Genomic DNA, 24,242 nt, shown 5'->3' on the forward strand with positions numbered 1-24,242 from the left:
TAACTTGTACTTGCGAGTCTATTTATTGCATGTTGATGTTTTTTTTGTTGGAAATCGGTGACTTAAAAGTGCGAATGACTTTTAGGGTGTTTGCTAATATGTTTTTGTTCCCTCTTTTGCTGAAAATTTCAAAATGTGACATATAAATCCCTTTCAAATGCTTATTAGCGATAAATGAGTCTCAGTTGGCTTTTATTGTTTGTGTGCTCAAAAATATGCATATGTATAAATATTTTTTTAAAAAGACGAAGCTAGACGACAGACATTTACACGCGTATCCTCCGCGGATATGCAGCAGTCACTAATGTCCACACCTTATCTTGGGTTCCTGTCACGTCAGATGTCTTACCTAACTTCATGCCGATATTCTAGATACTTTTAAGGAATTTTAATCTTCTATGTACTGATATAAAATATGTATATCTGTATACCCCAAATTCAATTTCTATTTCAGTGTTTAATTAAATGGTGGCATAACTGATTAGTTCAAGATAAAATTAAAGAAAACGAAAGAAAAAATTTATCATCACAGAAATTAAGGAACATTAGGAATGAGGAAATTATACTTCTGGATTCCTGTGAACCATACAACAACTATAAGCATGTTCATCAGTTTTCTCATTAGGATTTAAAAAATAAAATTTAAACTAAGTTAGTGCATGTCATCAAATCCATCTAGTATATGCCATTTTTTATAAAGCAAATGAATAAGAATTTGCCTAGAAATAAAATTATTGCGAAGTTAATGAACAACTCCACTAATTGTTTGGATAAAAAAATAAAAGCGGCGAAACCTTTTCCCGGAAGTTCAACACAAAATTGTTATTACAGTTCGGGAAGCAAAATTTAATTTAATCTTGAAGCTTAACGAATACCGATCCAAAATAATGAACACACTTCAGTTTCTAAAAGAGAACTCACGGAATATTAATTAAATTCTCCTGTGATATTAAAAAACGGACATAGGGGAAGAGTTGATGGGAAGAATGTGAAAGACAATATATAGAGGGAAATGTTATCTTTTCAAATGAAAGTTTTCGCACGAACACTGCATTGCATGCATTGATGGTACTATAAACATAACGTATATCCTCAACAAATGTAGTAATTCTAATTTTATATTGTTGCGTGCGTACGGGTTCGTTATGAAATGAATGCACAAGTCCGATGAAAAATGAACAAAAATTTATTATTATCACAACAGAAATGCTTAAATTTTCTCAAATTATCATGCAGTATCACAATATCTCACAGTAGTTATCTTTTAACTACTTAAATGTACAATAGGACGTAATTCAAAACAGCTAAAGAACGCTAATCCGCGAATTCGCTATACTCAACAACAACTTTTTCTAAACAACAACAAACTAAACAATTACTACAAACTGAGATGTTTTCCTCCTTTTATAAGATTTTAAAATCACGCGCTAGAATTTTCCAGCACTTTCTCGAAATCAAAAAGAGATATTTATTTATTTAACGCACGCGCTCTTGTATTTTTAATTTTTCCGGCTTATCTTTCTTTTAATATTCGTCACGCGCTGCACTGCGCGAGAAATAAAACCATTTAATTTGTAATTGAACTAACATTAGCTTTTTAAATACCAAATTCGTAACAATATAATTGCAGAACATTGTCTACGGACATGTTTAATACTGCATCGCTCTTGCCAGTACTGTAAATTCTACCATGTCTAAAATATGTTTCTAGCTTCTGTTTTGCATTGATTTTAACATTAAAAGTGAGTGTAGTCTTTCCATTTCTCATGTTATATTCCGTTATGAATTGTTTAAATTGTGTACACAACTGAAACATTTTCACTGGACGCACGTCCTTTATTTATGGAATATATCACATTTTAAAAATAATTTGCGCATTTATAAATTAAGGTGAATCTGAAATCCCCAGAAAACATTTAAGATAAAAGGTAGCATAAGAAGTTAAAATTTAAAGCTTGTAAAAAATTATGCTTTACTTAAATACACATTCATTATTTCGAATTTTAACTGTTTCTAGAAACTAATGCGAATACATTAAAGTCCTCCCGAACGTTTTACTGCAAAATGTGCGAAATTGTATTAATGAAATATAGTTTGGAAAAAATTTTTCTTGCATATGAAAACGTTAATGATTATAAGACTCTTAAATATATATTAACTCTGTAATTCCATTGAAAAAGCAATTTTTATTTTTATAAATTAATTATCTCTTCAAAACTTTGTATAAAATAAGAAGTATTATCACTTTTTTAAAAGAAGATTAATTCAGATTGTTCGTGTTCGAGAAAGGTGATTGTAAATATTGATTATAGACAAATACGAACTCTCATTATCGGGGTTTCTGATACAGAATTATATTAAAATAGTTTCAGTGGTATGCGTAAAATGATACTGTGAAAATAAAATATAATTTTTTTATGTTACACCCTCAGAGCAATCATTGCAATGAATATAGTTTTTATAGTGCTTTCATGAATTATACATAAAGAGCTTACATGCTGTAAATCTGATCTGAAGTGTCGATTAACTAATCTATGTTTCCTTTGAATGCTTGTAATGAAAGGAATTCAATATTTTTGAGAAAAACAAATAGGAGACAGTTGTAAAGACAACCGTTTGTTTGGGATATTAATGGTTATATACTGTTAAAACGAAATTCGTAATTGACTTTACAACTTCCTTCACGAAAATATTAATTACGTATTTCTCTAAAAATTTTGAAAGGAAAACTATTAAAAGTCTTATGTTTTAAATTTATTAAAACCCAAAAATATAATGAAGCTAGTTTGTTTAATGTTTTAAAGATCCAAAATCCAAAGACTCGTACAGCCTCGACACTAGAAGCACGTATCATCAGCAAATAATTCGGCAGATCTGATTTCTCGTGGTGCTTATCCTCATGAACTTGTGACATCTTCTTTGTGGTGGAATGGTCCTGAATAGAGAGAACTTAATGATACTTATTTATTTGAACTTGATAAGACTCTCATAGATTCTCCTGCTTATCAAGATGAACATAAAATACCTTTAGACGTTAATTTGAACTGCAATTTAAACTTGTTTTGGAATACCTTTTTTGAATCAACAAATAATTATGTTAAACTTATTAGAATTTTAAGTCTTATTTTTAGGTTTTTGTCCATTTTGAAATGTCCAGTGAAGAAAATAGGCCCCATTAGTAGTACTGAATTTCAAGATGCGGAAATGCACTTGATAAAAATAGTTCAGGTAGTAGAATTTGAAGAGGAGATTAAATCACTTCAAGATCAGAGAGTAATCAAAAGTCAGGTAAAATCTTTAAATCCATTTTAAATGGAAAAGATATATCACGTGTGGGCGGTTGCTTAACTCAAGGTACAATTAATTACGACTCTAAACATCAAATTTTATTGCCAAAAAATCATAAGCTTACGAAGCTAATATTTATTATCATTTGAGAAATGTTCATGCTGGTCCTCAAGCATTGTTACATTTTGTTAGGGAAAGGTTTTGACCTATTGGTGGCAAGGAATTAGCTAGAAAAACAGTTCACAAATGCTTAATTTGTTTTCGTCATAAACATATCATTTCAGATCAATTAATGGCCGATTTATCTCCTGAACGTGTAAATCCAAATCTAAACTTTCATAACACAGGGACAGATTTTGCAGTCCCTTTTCTAATCAAATACAGAAATCAAAGGAAAGGTAGTTTACATAAAGTTTATATAGCAATCTTTGTTTGCTTAGTTACAAAAGCGATTCATTTAGAAATAGTATTTGACTTAAAATCTGAAGCCTTTATTGCATGTTTAAAACGATTTTTTTCGCGTAGAGGTAAAAGCTCATGTCTGTTTAGTGACAATGCAACTAATTTTGTAGGAGCTCACAAAGAGTTAAAGAAACTTGCTTCTTTAGTTACTGTCCCTGATGAAATTTTGGGTAAGTATTTGGCATCTGAAAATATCTCTTGGAAATTTATTCCTCCCCGTGCCCCCAATTTTGGTGGAATTTGGGAGGCCGTAATCAAATCTTTCAAATTTTATCTTAAAAGAACTATTTCCGATGCAAAACTAACATATGAAGAATTTTTAACCGTACTTGATCAAATTGAAGGAATACTAAATTCAAGACCTCTTTCTCCTTTATCGTCTGAACCTTCAGATTACGAACCCTTGACGCCAGGTCATTTTTTAATAGGTAGACCCATAAACTCAATTGTAGAACCTCAAATTTTGGACTTGTCAGAAAGCAGATTGTCAAGATGGCAAAAGTTAACTAAAATGATACAGATTATATGGAAACGATGGATAACTGACTATCTTAATCACTTGCAACAACGAAAGAAATGGTATTTTTCAAAGGACAATATAAAGAAAAATACAATGGTTATTATTAAAGATGATCAGTTACCTCCATTTAAATGGCTACTAGGAAGAATTGATCTGACAATTCCTGGTAAAGATGGTAAGATACGAGTAGCAGTCATTAACACAAAGTTTGGTCCAATTAAAAGGCCAATATCAAAAATTTGTTTATTGCCTATTGAGGATAACTTCAAGGATTAATTTCTATTGTTAATAAAATATACATTGTTCTTTATTATACTTATATTTTGGTAATTTTGATGAAAAATGTCAATATTTTTAACTGTTTGAAATGATGATATACTTAACATAATTATTGAAAAAATTTGCAAATGTTCAAACTTTATGGAATTTTCTGAATTGTTTATTTCATTCTGTAAATGATTTACTAACTTTAAGCCTTTTGTTAATGCTTAAAAAATGAATAGCTGAATTGTTGGCATTTGATATTGAATTGTATACTTAGATTTAGTTTGCATATCATAGATATTGCAACGTGGGGCGGCATGTTGCCTCCTACGCGGCAATATAAGTTATGCACAGCGCATTGTTTCTGCGCAATTTTAGTTAGTTAAGATTCGAACTCCTAGCGTAGCATACATGTTTTGATCCCATTGATTATGAAGATGGATTTAGTTGGTCGGGAATTTATCATTTTCGATTTAGATTTTTAGTTATGATACATTCCATGAAATAAAATTGTTGTTGTTGTTGTTGTAAAGTTGTCTTTAGTATACAGTCTAACCAGCGACCTCAAAACAATTTGGATGTGAAGCATATGTTCATATAGACGAGAAAAACATAGAAAGATGAATCTAAAAGTTCAAAAAGGAATAATGATAGGTTATAGCATGAACAGAAAAGCATACAAAATTTATATTCCTGAACTAAACAAAATTCAAGAAATGAGAGATGTAAAATTTAATGAACAGAAACTTGGATCACCTTTACTAAAAGAAAATTATTTAAAATTCGATAAAAATCAAATATTAGAAAAATTTATTATTTTTTATAAGGAACAAACTAATGGCAATGTAAACAATTCAGAAATAACTGACAGATACCATAGAGAAGATAATACAACAGATGAAGAAGCTGAGAAAATTTTGCCATCCAACACTGATGATGAACGCGACGATAACAATTCATTGGAAAAGCCAACCGAGTATCCACAAATAAATGAATAACCTGGAAATGATAGTCATGGAAATTCTATACAGAAAAGACCTGCGAGAATGACGAAGTCCCCAGAAAAATTAAAAGATTATGTAGTATACAATACAAATGAAGAACTGCCTAAGACGTATGATGAAGCTGTAGAATCTGCTGAAAGGGAATTCTGGCTACATGCAATGATAGAAGAACTGATGGAGGCTAATGAAGTCTGGGAATTAGTTGAAAGACCCATCGATAAGAAAGTTATTAAAAACCGCTGGATATTCTCAAAAAGGGATGAAAAGGGTAATTTAGAAACAATTTACAAAGCAAGACTAGTAGCAACCGGATTTAATCAAAGAAAGGAATTGATTATGAAGATGGATTTAGTCCAGTAATGAGACTAGCAACCTTGAGAACATTCTTATCGATTGCAGTTTACAAAAACTACAAAATAAGATTTTTCGATGTCAAAAATGCATATTTAAATGGATACTTGGATAAACCTATTTACATGGAACAATCACCTGGATTTATATCAGATCCGAACAAAGTATATCTTGTAAACAAAAGTATAAATGGATTACCACAATCAGGAAAAATACTGGTATGATGAATTATGTAAAGTTCTCAAGGAAAAGAATTTAATTAGACTAAAGTCAGATCCGTGTGTTTATATTTATAAAGATAAGATCAACTATCTTATTATAGCTGTATATGTGGATGACTTAATGGTGATTGGAAATTGAAATTCTCAGATAAATGACATCATTTCTCAACTATCTAAATCCTTCACATTAAGAGAAGTCACTAAAACACAAAAATGTTTAGGAATAAAAATCCGGCAAGAATCTGGAAAACTTATACTCAGTCAAGAAAACTATATAACTAAAATCTTAAAAAACTTTGAAACGGATGAATGTAAACCTATCAAGACTCCAGGAATATTGGGTGAAAATCTTGATGATATAGCTGTGTCGAAGACAAAATGTCAAGAAACATTAGGTTCGTTGATGTACTTAGCAACAGGCACAAGGCCAGACTTAGCTTTCGCAATAAGTAATTTGTCAAGATATAATCAAGATCCCAGAGAGAAACGCTGGAAAGCTGTGAATAGGATATTTAGATATATATTAAGGAACACAAAATGCTTGTTTAGTATATACTTCAGACAATGGGTAATTAAATGCTATATCAGATGCAAGTTGGTGTACCACTGAAGAAGGAAAATCATTTGGAGGTTATTTCATTAAATTAGGTAAAAATTTCATAAATTGAAAGTGCAACAAACAAAAAATAGTTGCACTATCTACAATGAAGCTGAACTTTGAGCATTCTTTGAATGTGCATGAGAAGTAAAATGGTAAATCTTTTTACTTTATGAATTGAGACAAGATTATGTAATTGACAAACCAATAGAAATTAAAACAGACTGTCAAGCATTAATAGATTGGATTAAAAAACCAAAACAAAGTAGTAGTTCAAGGCACATTAATAGAAAATATTTCTTTGTAAAAGATGAATAATGAAAAGAATCAAATCATTCCTCAGTTTGTGTGTTTACAAAATCAAGAAGCGGATACTTTAACAAAATATCTACTTAGGGTGAAATTGAAAGATGAACTATTAAAGTATGGACATGACTGACTGATTAAAATTATATCTTTAAACACAAATAAGGAGGAATCGATAGTATTTGTTTATAAAGTATAATTTTAAGTTTTAATATTTTGGCAACATTGATATTAAATTGTAAAAGAATGGCTTAAAAATGTATTTGGCATCTAGAGAGAGTCTGTTATGGGTTGGTAGAATGCGGTAAGGTTCCTTATGACTAATTTTATTTAATAAAGTTTTCTTTTTTATATATTAGTATAACGTGCTTTCATTAGAAGTAGATAATTCTTTAGAGAATATCATTTATATGCCAATCACAAACCAACAGTTCTGAAGGTAAGTTTTTAATCAAGGGTGAATCCAAGGTATTTGGTTTCATTAATCCAGTCTATTTCTTCGTCAAATATTTCAGGTGGTGGAGGATAGTATTTCATCTTTCCCTTACAGAAAATTATTGCCTTGGTTTTATCAGTGTTCATTTTAATCCTACAGAGGGTGAGCCATTTTTCCAGTTTTATGAGATAGTTTTGGAGTTGGTTCTTACGGCGATTCTAGTTTTATGAGATAGTTTCTTACGGCGATTGCTGTGCAGACTTTAATAAGTATGGCTGCGTCATCGGCAAAGCGTGCAAGATGAGCAGAAGGATCTTTAGAGATATCTTGTGTATAAATATTAAAAAGGTACGGCGAAAGTGTCGACCCCTGTGGGACACCAGCTTTAATTACTCTGGTGGTTGAGTAAGCAGTACCGATTTTGATTCTGAATGTTCAGTTGCTGAGAAAAGAGGCTATTAAGCGAATAAAATGATCTGGAAAATTGAGAATGATTAGTTTGTAAATAAGGCCGCGATGCCATACCCTGTCAAAAGCTTTCGCGATATCGAGGAATATGGCACCGGTCGGAAACTTGCAGTTGTAGCCTTCGGTGATAATGTTAATAACTCTAAGAAGTTTGTGGCAAGTGCTATGATGATTGCGAAAACCGAATTGTTCTTCTGGGAGAAAATTCATGGAAGGGTGAATTCTTTGGATGCGGAAAAGTAGAATTTTCTCAGTAACTTTAGAAAGATGGCTTAGTAAACTGATAGGGCCATAGTTCTGTGGGAAGGTGGGATTTTGTTGCGGTTTAGCAAAACCAATTATTATAGCTTGCTTCCATGAGCTAGGAAAATGAGCGAATTTGATAATCTTGTTCATTATCTTAGGCAGGTAAGAGCGTTGATCGTAAGATGTTTCAGTGCTCTGGTCGAGATACCATCGTGACCTGGGGCTTTCTTCGTCTGTAAGGAGCTGATGGTGTTGGCTACGATTGTTGGGGTAGTCAGGAAAGTGAAGTTGTACGAAGGAGGGGTATTAAGGAAGTTATTGACCACTAGGCTGACCCGTTGAATATGGTTATTGTCGTACGTAGTGGGATTAAGAGTGAATATATCTTCCTTATAGTCCGCAAAAGATATAGCTTTATCATCTTCTCTATATGAAATTCCACTAGGTCCATGGATAGGTCGGATAGGTTTATAAGGTTTCTATTATACTATTTACTATTATACTATTTACTATTCTTTACTATTGAATAAACTTATTTTTCTTAAAGGTTATTTTTTATCGACGGACCAGCTTCACTGCTTCGTTTTTAATTATTTTATTTAGAAAAACATCATATACAAATATTTACAGTGAAGCAAAATACAATTTAATTGTGAGCTTCGGTTACAAGTAATTGCTCACGTCAGACCGGTTAGATTTCTTCTTCAAGTCTGTTGCCTCAATCGTAGGAGGCGATAATTTGGCGAGATTCGTTGGCGTAAAATGCGCCAACATCCCGCCCGGCCTTGCTATGTTCACATGTAAGAACTTAACATAAATTTAATTATGAAATACCAGTATTAAAGTTTCAGTTATTCATGTAAACAATAAAATATGTATAGAAAAAAATAAAATAAGTAAACAAAACATGAATACAAACTTATTGAGAAAAATAATTTTCAATATAATTACTAACAACTGAGTAACATAATTCACAACTTGCTAAACTTCAATAGGCAATACAGCTATTTTATTAATTGTCCTTTTAAAGTCCCCTGTTTTGGTACGAACTTTTACAACACGGACTTTTCCATCAGAACCGTGATACAATGATGTTATTCGCCCTAAAAGCCAATTGTTAATTGGCAGAAAATCTTCTTTAATCAAAACCATTTGGCCGATCATCAGATCATTTTTTTTTCAACCATCCATTTTGATCTAGATTGTAAAGTATTCAAGTAATCAGACTTCCATCTTTTCCAAATAAGTTGTATAGTTTTTGTAGTTTTTTGCCAACGACTTAAGCGGTTTTCCTTTAAATCCGTTAAAAACGGCTCAGAAATTGCTGTTATAGGTCGCCCTATCAAGAAATGACCTGGCGTCAGAACTTCGAAACTTTCTGAATCACTAGAAAGAGGAGTAAGAGGTCGCGAATTTAATATTCCTTCTATCTGAATGACAATCGTTTCGAATTCTTCGTAAGTGAAATGAAAATTGCCAATCGTACGTTTAAGATGGTACTTCACCGATTTTATACCAGCTTCCCAAAGTCCACCGAAGTGAGGCGATTTGGGTGGAATAAAATTCCAATCTATATTTTCTTGCGAAAAATGATTAGCTAATTCTTTGTCTGGGAAATTAATGAGCTTATAAAATTTTTTCAATTTTGAATTCGCTCCAACAAAGTTAGTAGCATTGTCGGTATAAATTTTGAAACATTTGCCACGTCTACTTGTAAATCGTTTAAGTGTTGCAATTAAAGCATCGAAAGTCAAATCTGTTAATGTCTCAAGATGGATGGCTTTTGTTGCGAAACATATAAAAATACAAATATACAATTTATTCAGAATACCTTTACGTTGATTTTTAAATTTCACTAAATAAGGGCCACATAAATCAATACCTGTAATAGAAAATGGAGCTGAAACATTAACTCTTTCACTAGGCAAATTACCCATAATTTGTGAAGAAAGAGTGGGCTTACATTTAAAGCACGTTACACATTGATGTACTGTTTTGCGTGCGAGACTACGGCCACCTAAAGGCCAAAATTTCAAGCGCACTGCATTTAGCAGACCTTGTGGTCCAACATGAAATAATTTTCTGTGTAAACTTTCAAAATAAATTTTACTTAATCTTGAACCCTTAGGTAAAATAGGAGGATGTCTTTGAGAATATGGCACTGAAGCATTCTTCAGCCTTCCTCCTACACGTACTATTTCTTTGTCATCAAAAAACGGAAATAAATTCGAAATATTACTTGGCAGTTTCTTTCCTTCAAGGAGAACTCGTTGTTCATGCTTAATCAACACTTCTTCGGCTTCTCTTACCTCCTCCACTGACAGTGGTCCTGTGTTTTTTACCTTATTCCTGCAATTGAAAATAAACCTGAAAATATAAGACAAAACATGGTTAATTTTATAATAATTGTTTGAAAGTTCTAAGAGGTCGTCCACAATAAAATGTTGAGAACTGTCATTTAGCAGGGCTGTCTCTTTACAAGTCTCATCTTCAAAAGGAATTTTCCTTTCTCGCCGCAAAGTTTCTTTTTCGACTTGTTCGATGGTTTCAATCTCAGGAATAAATGGTTGCAAGTTCTTGAAACTGACAGGCTGCATCAAGAATTCTGGACCTGTCCACCATCTAGAATCTGTCACCAAGGAATCAGCATTCATTCCACGTGAGAGAAGATCGGCAGGATTTTCTTTACCTGCGCAGTGATGCCAAGAGTTGGGATCTGTCAAGCTGGTGATTTCGTTCACTCGGTTTGCCACAAATTGCTTCCATCGTGTTTTTGCACCCTTTATCCAAAAAAGTGCAATCTTGGAATCTGTCCAATGGTATTCAACAGAAGATCTTTTCAGATTCACGATTCTCTTTACCTTAGAACTAAGACGAGCTGCAACTAGAGCACCCAATAGTTCTAATCTTGGTAAGGTTACACCGTTTAATGGAGCCACACGACTTTTTGAAGTTAGGAGTTTCACCGATATTCCACTGAGTGTCTTCACCTTCAAATATATGGCAGCGCCATATGCCTTTTTACTTGCGTCACAAAAACTGTGTATTTCAACAGTATCTTCCTTTGATGCAGAATCATTAACCAACCTAGATATTTTCAAATTTTCTAAGTGATGAAGTTCAGCACACCACTTCTTCCATTCCTTTTCAATTTCCTTTGGTAAAGGTTCATCCCACTGAATTTTTTCATTCCAGAGATCTTGGATGAGGCATTTAACTCGAATGGTGAAAGGCGAAATTAATCCTAAAGGATCAAATATCTTCCCCATTGCTTGAAGTAAGAAGCGTTTCGTATTTTTGTCCATAGAAAGAAATTCCAAAAGATTTTTAGTATCCATAGTTAAATAATCTTCGTGCGTCTTCCAAGAAAGTCCCAAGATTTTAGTTTGGTGTGCGCCCAAGCTGAGAGTAGCGTCTGCAGGATAGGTATCGAATTCTTCATTCTTCCATTGCTCCATTAATTCAGCATTATTGCTAATACACTTCCTGAGGACCATTCCAGCCTCTTCCATAATTTTCTTGGCATTTTTAGATACTTCAAGTGCTTCTTCAAAATCCTCGCTTCCAGAAATGAGATCATCTACATAAAAACACTGGTTTAAAATTTCAACTGTTTCGGGAAAATCTTCCTTGTATTTTTTAATATGATGTCTAATAGTAGCTGCTAACAGGAATGGGCTCGAACTGACCCCGAAATTTACTCGATTGAAACGGTAAATCTGTAAATTGAGCCTTTTATCAACACTTGGATCATCACTACTCCAAAGAAAACGAACTGCATCCTTATGTTCATCAGAGAGGCATATCTGCAGAAAAGCTTGTTTAACGTCTGAACAAAATGCAATTTTGTTCAATCTGAAATTAATTAGTAAATCCAAAAGATTTGGATTTAAGTTAACCCCTGGCCACAAGCAGTCATTTAAAGAAAGTTCATTATTTTGATGACTACCCGCATCAAAGACGATCCTAGTTTTCGACGTTAAACTACTTTCTTTCCGCACAGCCTGGTGAGGCAAATAATATATAGGCCTATTTAAAGGATTTTCTTTTGTATCAGGATTTACGATGCTGATTATGCCTTCTTTTAAATAATCACAAATAATTTCACGGTATTGTTGATGTAACTCAGGATCATGACTAAATCTTCTCCACAAATTCTGAAAACGCTGCCGCGCCAAGGAATAATTATCAGATAATTCTTCATAATGTTTCCTAAAAGGTAGTTGTACTACATAACGTGCATTTTTAAATTCAACGGTGTCATTAAAAATTTCCATTGCCTGATCCTTTTCATGCAAAACTGGATCATCACGAATACCAAGTCCCTCTAAATCAAAGAAAAGTTTTAAAGTATTTTGAAGAGAGTCATTTTGCACAAGAAAACAATGTCCCTGATAAGAAGGTTGTATTTCGTTAAGCTTCCCGCATGCGATCCATCCGAATTCAGACTCTTTAAACAATAAATCATCATTTATTTTATACGTATTATTTTTCAAAACCTTAAAAAATAAATCAGCACTTATAAGGGCATGTACCTCTGAAGCTTCATAAAATGATTTATCAGCTAAATTTAAAAATTGTGGAATTTCTACTTTCGAAATATCTAACGTAGTACACGGAGTTAGTCCTGTTATCTTATTTACAATCAAGAATTCAACTGGTTCATTAAAGGTACATTCTTCATTTGAAATAAATGTATTCACTTTCCATTTAATATTTTGAATTGATCCATTAAGACCTGTAACAGGCATTTTAATTTTCTCCCTTTTTATTCCTAAGCATTCACTTATTTTATCTGTAAGAATACATATATTAGATGCGCTGTCTAAAAGCGCACGGATTTTTATTCTTCGATTATTGGCGTCACGGACATAAATCTCTGCAGTAGAAAAAAGTACACTTTTTCTTTTTTGTTTATTCTTGTTACTTAAAACACTCAACGCTTTCAATTCTGAGTCACCTTTTCCAGCGGCGGCATCGAGCTCACTTTTGTTTTGTCTAAGTGGCGTCACCGAGCGACAAGGAGTCTTCGAATGACCTTCATTATCCATGCATATTAATTTATTGTGTTTTTCCCCGCAAACGCATTTAAATTTCGAGAGACACTGACTTTTCTTCTGATTTTGCCTTAGACATAATTCGCAGAGTTTACGTGAACGAATTAATTTTAATCTTTCATGAACACTTAACTTTAAGAATGTATCGCAAAGGAAAATAGGATGAAGGCTCCTACACACAACACAGTTTTTATTTTTATTTTCATTTGTCAAAAGAACCTTCGATTTATGGGAAGGAGTGGAATTCTTGTTTATATTAACCCTACTTCCGGGTGTAATATTTCTATTTATAGATAACAAAACTGATTCACGCTGTTCCAAAAATCTAATAAACTCGTCAAATGTTGGAACTACTTTCGATTTGTGAGATAATTCAAAATTTTTTCTAGATTCTTTATCTAGTTTTTGAAGAAGAATATTTATTAGAAAAACATCACATAACTTGTTCTGTTCATATTTTAATACTTTCAAAGCGCGTAAATTCTTTTGTATACAATCAATCATACTTCTGATATCTTTCGCATTTTCGGATTGAATCTTTTCAAAATTTAAAATATTCTGCACATGAATGTCAACAATCAGACGTTCATTATCATAGCGAGATTCTAAAGCATTGTACAAAGATTCAAAATTATCAAAGTTACTACTTAAATGCTTAGCATCATTAGTAAGACAAGATCTTAGATAATACAATTTCTGTGAATGACTCAGCTGAACATTATTTGTAATTAAATCATCAAATTGAGTTTTAAATGAACTAAATTCTTCATATTTTCCTGAAAATTCAGGCAAAACTAACGCTGGGATTTTAGTTTTGATTTGAAAATTTTCATCTACATTACTTTCAGTAACATTTACTGCTTTTGCAGAATTTAACTTATTGTAAGAATTAATGAGAATTTCAATTCTTACCTCCAATTTTTCCAGACGATCATCACATTGGTTTAAGTCGTCATCAATTTTGGTCAGATCATCATCTTTCATTTCACTTTGTGCGTAGCACGCACTTCGTAGTTCATCAACTTTCTTTTGAAGAGCTTGAATGTTCTTTAGTTTAACTTTAAATTCAACTAAGTCCACATCATTATTTTCAGTTTGCACAAAAGTTTCGAATCTAGTTATTTTCCCCTTTAGGGATGCTTTGCTTTTCATTAATATATCCATACCGCTGAAGTAGGCTCCAGGGTCGACGGAGCCAGATGACTAAACTTATTTTTCTTAAAGGTTATTTTTTATCGACGGACCAGCTTCACTGCTTCGTTTTTAATTATTTTATTTAGAAAAACATCATATACAAATATTTACAGTGAAGCAAAATACAATTTAATTGTGAGCTTCGGTTACAAGTAATTGCTCACGTCAGACCGGTTAGATTTCTTCTTCAAGTCTGTTGCCTCAATCGTAGGAGGCGATAATTTGGCGAGATTCGTTGGCGTAAAATGCGCCAACAACTATTATACTGCAATACACATTTCACATTGTACAGAGTAGCTACACTAATTATGCACGGTGACTTGTATAGAAGTTAATATCTATATTGTTACAAATGGAAGTAGTACTATGTTTTAAAGTGAGAAAGAGCTTTCATGTATACAGGCTGTGGCTAGAAGACTTTGTGAGTATCACTAGAGTACAAGAACGTCAGCAGATTCCAAGGCAAACATACTACTATTATTCCGGACGACAAACGTCCTGCCCCAGCATCTCTAGTTTCGTCGTGATACTATGCGATTTTTTAAGCAATGAGGGCTGCTTAATCAGGAAGCGTTTGAAAGCGGTTACCTCTGTTGTAAGCAACTTATAGTGCCAGGGGGCACTTGGTGAGGTAGTGGTCTGGAAGCCCTGTGTCGCAACATATGTAGATATCTGTTCTGCTTATACCTCTTTCCCCAAAGACGGGAAAGGGCCATGTCCCGTAATGAATCTAGTAAGCAAAGGGGCTGGAAAAAGCCGATCTGTGCTTACTTTATGAACAAATTTGTAGGTCTTTCGGCTTTTCTGCGTCGTTGCCCAGTCCTCTTGTCACATCTTTAGTACTATTGCTGTCGGTTTTTTCAGATGGGATTTAGAAGCAGGATTGCAATATGGGTTGCGTTCATACTTTATGCTGCCTCCTTAGCCAAGGCATCTGCTCGCTCATTGCCCTGGGTACCAGCATGAGCTTTTACCCAGGAAATGCGTATTCTTGTTGTATTTGCACTCCTTAATAAATTCTGCACATCCGTAATTAGTGGTGCTGCATGTGTTGGATTTTTTATGGCCTGAATTGCAGATAAGCTGTCGGAGAAAATGGTAACCTGTCGGTTCCTTTTGCCATAGCTTAGGCCTGGAAAACAGTTTCTAGGCCGAAGCTGTCGCAGTACAACAAGCAATCGCATGGTCAGTTCACAAAAGGAACAGACAGGTTACCATTTTCTCCGACAGAGGGCTAAGATGGTCTTTCCATGTGTCTATGACTGCACCTTTTTCGTAGGCTACAAAGGGACTCCAAACTTCCTCTATCTTCGAACCATCTGTAAGGATTGTGGGAAAATTACCTTCAACACTTGGGGTTAGAACCGGATCATGTGAATGACAGGACAACATAAATGGATGGAGATGATCGTCCAGCAACACTACGTACCGAATCATATTGAGGGAGGTAGGTACAAATACCAAAGATTCCAAACACTGCCAAGAGAAAATATCCCAGGCCATGATTAAGCCAACATGGCCTTGTACAGTCCCAATTTGCCATACAGGATTCATGGCTTCATGAGTCTGACGCCATATTTTCAGCCTCCCATCGGTATTAATTAGTCGGAATCGAGACTCATCACTCCTTGATACTCATTTTAAATCCACTAGAGTCTATTATATGTATTCTCTTGCCTAAAAAAGAAGTGCAGCTCGATGGTATGCATTCAGCAAAGGTACTCTCGTAGGTCTACGGCTTCCGAAGCCAATATGGTAAAGCGGCGTTGCACGATCCTTTTACTGACTGTACAACTGTTACCCTGATTCAGCTGGATGGTAATTTAAGCTAATGTTTGGCTCTGTTGACTATGTACAATACGGCTGAGCCGTCTCACATCACGCTTCTAGGTTAATTGTCCTTTGCAATTTTCCCGATCGTTAGTTCTTTTCCCACCATCCGTGTATTCTCGGTATACGCTTGACACTGTCGACTTTGAAAATCCTAGCCCGCTGAGGATTTTGGAAATTGAATGGCCCATGCGTCGAGTGCCTACTATCTGTCCGAGATTGAAGCTCTCTAAATCAGAAGTTTCACCCATACTTGTAATTGAAACAACTGATTAAAAACAACCATAGTACTAGCTGTCTGTGCATTTACCACAACTTCCTCACGTGAGCAGAGATGCCGGTAGCGCTATAAAATTTGCATAGCATATCTATCCCTAATTCAGTGGCACTTCAGTGTATATCTAAGTGCTAAATGTACTACAAAATGTTTGTGTGTATACTGATAAGGCTGGATAAAGTAAACTTCAGGTTTTTCCCACTGCTGAAGCAGATAAGACCGATATGTAGGTAAATATAATTGCTTTCTGTAGCACAGTTTCTAAAACTTGTTGGTAATTCTGGGTAAATAACTGGGTAATTCGTTAAATATTCCATTCTCATTTGGATAAAACAGTAAATATCCAAATGAGCTTATGTCACATGCTCATGCATGTAACATATTGCTACGAAATGCTCAGCTGCGGTAAGACAGCTTCCCCACAAAGCGGAGTTAGGATTGCCAGAAAGTGGTAAGGAAAGACAGTGTTGCCAGATTTGGCGCAAAATCGCCCATTCAACGACATTTTGCGACAAAATTGGCGATATGCTACAGGCGGAGCGAGAAAATTCTAAAGCGACTTCTTGCCGGTTTTCCCGAGAATGTTCTCAAAGGCGGGTCAGAAGCTATATATACCCTGCCTGTACGTATACGCGGAAATCTGTATTTTGAATTCACAAGTACATTGAGTTCAGTACTAGTTAGTGTCTTGAGGTCAGAGATTACTTACCTCGAGAGCGATCAACCGAGTCGGAAGCTGTACTTAATGCTTTTCCATGAAACTTTCTTCTATAGCTTGATAACCTGAAGGCTGTGTTGCTGATTGTTTCAGTGCGTTTGTCGCAGTTTTTCGACGACCGTAACGCGTATTTGGAGCTGCTCTGTGTAATACTGGCGAATAAATTGTGTTTTGATTCTTCATCAAGTGTTATCAGTAATCACTCCAAGTTTACGAACCCGTAAAATGCAACAATATTATGTGACATGTAAACAATGTAACATGCTTATTTCGTATTTAGTTCTTAATTTTGTGTTAAGAAAATACTTCTAAAATGAGTATTTCATGCTAAGGTATGTAATGTAGTAAAATTTGAATGAATTAGATGGTCTTCGGAGTTTTCATATTGGAAAAAGGTAACACTTAGCAACATTAATTAAATTACAGTTGTTGAAAATGGGTAGAAGGTTCTTATAATGCAGCTTTATACGTACAATTATACAAAAATGGAATACTACTTGGGTGCAATATTGCACTCAAAAGATGTTTCTATAATAAAATACTAAAATGTAGCTTTTGGTACTACAAATATGTTTAGAGTAGCTTTATTACGAGAATGAACAACTTTTGTTGCGCATGAAGTACGTATCAACATGCACTGGATAACTACTGTTTACCAAGAGACAGATTTTATTCGTATAGGATAATCTTCAAGTGATTTTCATTTTAAACTACTTCATGGAAAAATATTCCGTTATAAAGTTTAATTTTTAGTACATATGAAGTTTATCGTATATTTTTTTATCTACAAACTGCAAGTACTCGTACTTTCATTTATGTAACTAAAATGAGTGCTTCGTATTCATTCGCAAAAGAGAATTATAGTTTAAGAATGTTATTAAAACCTAGAAATATTTCAAATGTACTTTCTACTTATCCTTCATAAAACAAATAAATTACTTAAAAGGAAAAAATTGTCGTCCTAAATATTTAAAGTATATATATCTTTTAATCTTGAAAAACTGAAATGATGTATTTTAATCTTTGCAAAGGGAAACATTCATTTTAGAAAAAAATATAAATGAGACTTTTTTTTTATCTTAGAAGACATGCAAAGTGAGGCATCTTTAAGTATCCCACCTGTTGGCGCCTGATCGTCTGTGCTATGCGAAACCTTTCGCCTCTAACTTAGTTGCCTAGTAACGAATCTTGTAACGCGCATGCGTCAATAACGTTTGTTTTTGTGATTCTTTTTATTACCTTGTTCGATGAGAAATTTGTTGCTTGGATGTTTGATTGGCTGCTAATTGAGCGGTTAATTTTCTAATAGAATAAAAGATGGATTTAAAAGAAATTTAGTTTCGTTATTTCGTAGCTACAGTCTGTAACAGTGGTCCGTGGAGCCGGAGTGGAATTGGCTAAATAAATTGTTGTTTTGAACGTTAAAAGCAATAAAAACTTTAGTTTGATCGTGTATTAAAAACGAAAATGGTTAACGCAGATAATGAACTGAACAGTAGAGATAATTCTACAGTATTATTCTTAGATGAAAAACTAAAAGTGCTGAATCGACGTCGTGGAAACTTTAAAATTAGGAATACGAAATTGGAAACTTTTTTGAAAGATTCAAATTTGAATGCTGACAAAATGCGCCTTCAAATCAAATTGGATATGGTTTCGGACATGTTATCTCAGATAGAATCGTTGCAACTGGAATATTATGATCAGAGTCGTAGTTAGGGTTTTTAGCGCCCAGGGACAACTGAAGATTTCGCGCCCCTACTGCTTGGCAAGGATGGAAAACATTTAATTCTAAAGTGTCGTAACATCAGTTTGGCGCCCCTTGGATTCTGCGCCCGGGGACAGATGCCCCCCTCTAGCTACGCGCCTGATTATGGTGTCATTGATGATGAAAATTTATCGAGTGTGGATTTAGAATTTGAAGAAATGAAAGACCGTTTAGAAGGAATAAAGGTAAGTTTACAAACATTATTATTAAATTCAGATTTAGTTGATAAATCTTTAACGAATAATATTAACGATCCTAATTCTATCTCTATTAAGTTACCTGATTTAAGCGTACTAGAATTTGATGGTTGTATTGAGAACTGGAGTAATTAAAAAAAAAAAAAACAATTTGATAGCTTGATTACAAATAACTCTTCTTTAAATGATATTCAAAAATTGTTCTATTTGCTTTCTGCATTAAAAGGAGACACAAAAGCTGTAGAAACTCCAGAAGACAGTTTTCAGTCTTTATTTGAGGTTTTAATTGATAGATATGAAAATAAACGGTTGATTGTTAATTCTCATATTATGAATATTTTAAATTTTGAGAAAATACACGTTGAATCTTATAAGAGCCTGGGTAGAATAGACTTTAAGGTACCCCTTGTATTATGGCGAAGTTGTTGTTTGATTTATCGCCAAGTTGCTGTTTCATTTATGGTAGCCTAAGTAGTTGAATGTTATGGAAATCCTATTGAGACGTAATCGGGTGCATGATTCTGGAAAATTTTGAATCATGGGATGTTTTGTAAGCGTTTCTGTGGTGTGTGTTGGTTTGATTCTTTAGACGGTAGAATGGCCGAATGTAGTAAGATTAATTTGAAGTTTCTGTACGATTTGGAGCGAAAGGGGAAAAGAGCTTTAATTGACTGGTGTGTAAATGAAGATTTACTTAGTAGCCATTATAAGTGTCCTGTATGTAGGAAGGATATGCCTCTAGTCGAACGTAAAAACCGTTTAGAAGGATTTGAATGGGTTTGTCAGAAGAAAGGTTCAGATGGTCACTATGTGAAGCCTTCGATCAGAAAGAGTACCTGGTTTGAAAAAAGTCATTTGAATATGATTGATATTTTGATTTTTACGTGGCTCTGGGTGTACGAAGCGAACTCGAAAATCATGGTAAGTGAATATTTGCTTTTGGTAGTGCTTAAATGTATAACATGTTTTGGTACAACTCTGTTATACGCCCTAATTTCACCAAATGTGGCGATATGTGTTCTGCGCTGGTTTTGGGCGCGATTGCGTGTTGTATGGCAACCCTGTTGACGTTGAAAAATCTTTCGCTGGAGTTCGTTGGTTCCCGCCATGCTTTGTGTCTGAGAAGCTAGGGGGGAAAGATTTAATAGTGAAAGTTGTTGAATTGAAGTTCGGCATAAGGAAATATCGTCGTGGCCATCCTGTTGAGGGGCGATGGGTATTTGGAGGTGTAGAAAGAAGGTATGGGAGATTATTTTTAGTGGCTGTACGTGATAGAAGTAGGGATTTGTGATTATTTGTTATTTTATTAATTTGTGAACCATAGTATGAATTTTCTGGATAGTGTGTCTGGCTGTCATATAAATACGATAGTGATTACGTGGCGGTATGAAATTGGTATTTCTGCTGTTCGAAAAAGCATTAATGGTAAGTGCATTTTATTTTATTCTTGTTCTTATTTTGTAGAATGTTATGTTCATTGTTTTTTTAGTATGAATTTCTGTCGTTATTGTTTTTTTTTTTTTTTTTTTTTTTTTTTTTTTGTGTGTGTGTGTGAATTGTTTGAAGTTTATTTTAGTTATTTTGTTGATTAGTGCGTTCCGTCTAAATTGTGCAATTCGTAGATGTTTTTTAAAGTTGAAACAGAACGCTGTGTACATAGTATTCTTTGAAATTTATTGTTGTTATGTTAATTTATTAAAGCGAGGTGTGCGTAGTTCGTAAATTCGTTCGTTGCCTATATGGTGCCATTTGTAGATGTTTTTCGGTTTTGCTATCTAAATTTTTTGTTTTTGTTTCGGATTTTTAGCTTAAATTGTGTGTTCAAAACATGGTTTTTGCATTCGCGAAAACCGTATTTTTGGAGACATTTTAGGCTTAAAGTTCGAAATATAGACAAAAAATTTAGATAGCAATATGGCAGCGTAGAGTTTCTCGCCAAAAATATTTGGCGAGAAATTTGGCGCCTTGAGGGCGCATATCAGAGTAGTTCCCATGTTTTTCCTTTTTTATGTTATTTTATTGTTTGGTTTAAAATTTATTTTATTGAGATTATGTATTTTTTGTTTGCCTATATTGTAGAATTTGGTGCTCCTTTGACTTTTTAAGTGAAAATATATCGATATGCATATGGACAAAGTAAACGGAGTGCGCAATGCAAGTTTGTGCAATTCTGGGACTTTTTTTAAGTGAAAATAGGTCGACGTGTACATGGATAAAGTTAAAAGAGATCGCAATGCCATTTTTGTACAATTCGGGGATTTTTTTTTTAAGTGAAAATAGGTCGACGTGTACATGGATAAAGTCAAATGAGTGCGCAATGCCATTTTTGTGCAATTCGGGGATTTTTTTTCAAGTGAAAATAAGTCGATGTGTACATGGATACCGAGTTTGTGCAATTGTTTGTCTTGTTATTTTGGCTTTTGTCTTGTTATTTTGATTGGTAAGATAACGAGTCGAAGAATTGCACAAAATCGGTATCCATGTACCGCTAAAAGTCGGCAAATTTCGACAAGGGGTACCCTAAACTATACTTTTACCAACAGCTTTTGAAATCTAGTTGATGTTTTGAACAAAAACCTAAGAGGTTTAAACTTAATGAAATTAGAAGCTAATGAACTAACACATCAATTCCTTATAAATATTGTCATTCAAAAGTTAGATAAAGAAACAAGAAAACAATATGAAATGAGTTTAACATCGACTGAATTAGCCAAATTCGGAAGGTTCATGGAATATTTAGAAAAACGATCCTAAATGTTAGAAAATTTACATGGAGTTCAATTACCGTCATCAAAAACTAAAACTTCTTATACAAATAAAACCAGAAATTTCCTGTTAAAGTCGAACAGTAATTCCTGCATATTGTGTAAAACGTCACATTTGTTATATAGTTGTTCTTTATTTTTAAAAATGACTCCATTGCAAAGACTTAATATTGCTAAAAAACATGCACTTTGTATAAACTGTTTAAGTGATAAACATAAGCTTGCATCATGCAAATCCAAATATTCTTGTCGTTTATGCCAAGGAAAGCACAATTATCTATTGTGTAGGTCTGAAACTAAAAATTCCTTGTATCAAAAAACTTCGCAAGATCAAGATATTTCGCCAAGTTTGCAGTCGGAATATCTTCCCATTTCAGAGACTGCAGATGCTCGTAATACGCAAAACAAAAAGAACCCTAGTTCGCCCGATGTAATAAAAAAATTCAAACTCAACTGAAGTGGTAAAAACTTTTTTATCTTTAAATAAAATGTCGAACAAAACAGTTTTGCTTTCTACAGCCATGGTTAAGGATTGGTCACCGATTCGAAGTGATTATATTAGCGGCAAAGCGATACTGGATAGTGCATCTCAATCGCATTTTATGACCTCTCAGTTAGCTTCTTCGCTTGGTCTTAACAAACATAAGGTAAATAGTCCTGTTAATGGTTTAAGTGGAAATACGATGAATATTAAATGGAAATTAAATGACGTTCTTATTAGTAATAATGACTCTTCTTTCAACTCAGTACCTTTCTCGTTGTACCTAAAATAACAGACTTTGTACCTGCTACCAGAATAAATGTAGAAAATCTGAAAATACCCTGAGCATATATACTTAGCAGATCCAGATTTTGACAAGCCAGGAAGGATCGACATCATATTGGGTGCTGAACGTTTTTTCGAATTAGTGAATGAGCGAAAAATTCGATTATTTAGTACTTTAGTTTTCCAAGATTCAATCTTCGGATTTATTGCTAGTGGATTTGTTGAAACTGAAAATTCAACAAAATTTTGTGTACACATTCTTCTAGACTTTCCGACTGGGAGATTAGCCCAAAAATTCACATGAATATTTTGGGCTAATCTCCCAGTCGGAAAGTCTAGAAGAATGTGTACACAAATTTTGGCAAATCAAAGAAATAGCCAACGAACCCCTTAAAAGCGAAGAAGAGGAGTTTTGCGAATTGCATTATCAGAAGACACATAGGAGAAATGAGAGTGGGCGTTTCATAGTATAGATGCCTATTCGAGAAGAAGCACTTCTTTAATTAGGTGATTAAAGAAACATTGCTAATAAACGTCTTAATCAGACGATTAAAAGGTTAAATAAAAACCCAGACCTGAAAGGGCTTTATACCGATTTTATCAATGACTACGAAAGCTTAAATCGCATGGAAAGGGTTGAAGAAGAAAATCCTCCACCCGTTACTTTCTACCTTCCTCACCATGAAATTTGCAAACCTGAAAAATCATCTACGAAATTGCGCATTGTGTTTAATGCATCAGCTCCTACTACTACAGGATTGAGTCTGAATGATATTTCACCCTCAGGAGAGGTTAAAGAGGATATTTTTGATTTAATTGTTCGATTTCGTAAACATAAAATAGCACTGGTCGCAGACATTAAACAAATGTTTAGACAGATTTTAATTGATTCATCGCAAAGGAATCTTCTACGTTTCTTATGGAAAGAGCATGAAGACGACTCACCTATTACTTTTTAGATTGAATACTGCAACGTATAGGACTAAATGTGCTCCATTTTTATCTATAAGAACTCTAAAACAGCTAGTTTTGGATGAACAGCAGAAATACCCTTTAGGTTCTGAAGTGATTCTTTCTGACGTCTATATGAACGACATAGTTACAGGAACCTCTGATTTTGAGTCTGCTATTAAAATAAAGAATCATCTAATAAAGATATTCGAAAGCTGTGGAATGTCTTTACACAAATGGCAATCTAACTCTAATAGTGTATTAGACACTTTAGTATGTAAGGAAGAGTTTCACTTTGATTCCAGTGAATTTACGAAAACTCTTGGCATAATTTGGCAACCGGAATCCGACGTCTTTACTTTTAAAGTCGCTTTCCTTTTCTTTTACGAAAAGACATGTCCTTTCAATCATTGCGCGGTTGTATGATCCTATTGGCTTTATCGGGCCAATCATCTGTAAAGCAAAAATATTCCTTCAGAAACTATGGTCTTTAAAAGTGAACTGGGACGATGAATTACCTGAATCATTTGCCAGTGAATGGAATCGTTTCATTTT

Source organism: Stegodyphus dumicola, chromosome 8, assembly GCF_044657685.1.
Source record: "Stegodyphus dumicola isolate Sdum_Otavi_A_Nest chromosome 8, ASM4465768v1".
NCBI lineage: Eukaryota > Metazoa > Arthropoda > Arachnida > Araneae > Eresidae > Stegodyphus > Stegodyphus dumicola.